The sequence below is a fragment of the Dendroctonus ponderosae genome, unplaced genomic scaffold (assembly GCF_020466585.1).
Source record: "Dendroctonus ponderosae isolate FM_Combo_2020 unplaced genomic scaffold, Dpon_F_20191213v2 Dpon_F_20191213_9, whole genome shotgun sequence".
Lineage (NCBI taxonomy): Eukaryota > Metazoa > Arthropoda > Insecta > Coleoptera > Curculionidae > Dendroctonus > Dendroctonus ponderosae.
Genome location: NW_026019116.1, coordinates 3,873,625 through 3,875,120, shown reverse-complemented (window position 1 = coordinate 3,875,120; position 1,496 = coordinate 3,873,625).

The window sequence follows — 1,496 nt, the reverse complement described above, 5'->3', positions numbered from 1 at the left end:
AGAGAATGAAATGGCACAAAATGAACAAAACAATATTATATAATTAAGTGGTTAATTTTTATTCGGGGAGTTTCTCGCGGCCGATTTAGCGGCGCTTATTAGCCCGTTCAAAAATTTATTAATTAACAATGAACTCCTGGTGAAAGGCGCGACAAAATGACGGTTAATTAAAGAGGGAAAACCAAGTAGCTGCTACGATTTGAGGCAATTTTCTGCTGGATTTCTAGGTGCCCCAACGTGTATTTTTTGGGGTAAACCCCGCGAAACGAATGGAATGAGCTCGGGCCGGGAGTATACAATTTATGGTAGCCTAGTGACCCTCTGGAAAGTCCGAAATTCACGTCTTACTTATCGGTTGCCTCCGGCGCCAATTCCAACTTCCACAGAGCTTATATGCGAGTTAGATTTTCCATGAGATTTTGCGCCTTTTGGGACTGGAAACATTGAGAATATATAGGGGGATTTCAGTCCTTTTCCGCGCTTTCTGGAGGAGTTTCCTTTGAGGATTTATCCTGTATGGAAAAGTGGAAATAAATGCATTAGTCGGTGCATAACAGATTTGGTAGCGGTCGCAACGCAGGCAGCGCCACTTAATAGCCTCCATACGGTTTAATATCCAAAAGCCGCAAATTCGATCTCGAAGAGGGCCTCCAGAGCCATCGGGGGCGCAATAAACCCGAAGTAGCAAGCAAAAAAACCCCCACAGAGGCATATCTGATTGCATCTCGACGCTTTCAGCGTCTGAACTTCTTTACATTCTCAAATGCACTCTGATTTCAGGGAACAGTGTCCCCATTTCTAACGGGGAATTTGAGCAGGGGCGTAACTACTACTTTTTCAAAGGGTGGAAAATATCGGCTTTTCTTTCGAAATCCCTTCAAATGCCGGTGGCAGGTTCCACTCAAAAAGCCAAATTTAAATCACATATTTCAGCAGCAAATAGGGTGTTTTCATTGTATCAAAAATTTCTACAAACTGAACATTAATCTATGGTAATATATATACAGTTGAGTCCGGATATAACGAACTTGAAAAATGAACTAAAACTGGTTCGTTATATCCGGAGTTCGCTATAAGCGAATAATAATACAAAAACACGTGGTGTATTTTTTTATACTTTCGTTATTTTTACATAGAGTAGTAGAAGTTAGTAGGTGTGACTAAAAAGAACACAAAAAGATAAACAACATTCAATTTGAAATCTACTTCATAGTCAAGTCTGTAATTTTTGTTTGTACATTTCTGCTGCAAAAATAAATGTTATTTATGTAATTTTCAAGATCACAAAAGAACTCCCAGATATGATTAGGAACTTGGCGTGATTGTAGAAAATTGCGAGTTTCTGACACTTTTTTTGTCATTTCAGAAATGGTTGGAACAGCATTAGTGTCTACAGTAGAATGCGTTTCACCTAAATCGTCATCTTTCTCATTATCGCTTAAAGCTGTAGATGAGGTTACGGAGTCTATAATTTGCTCATCGGTCAACATTTCTCT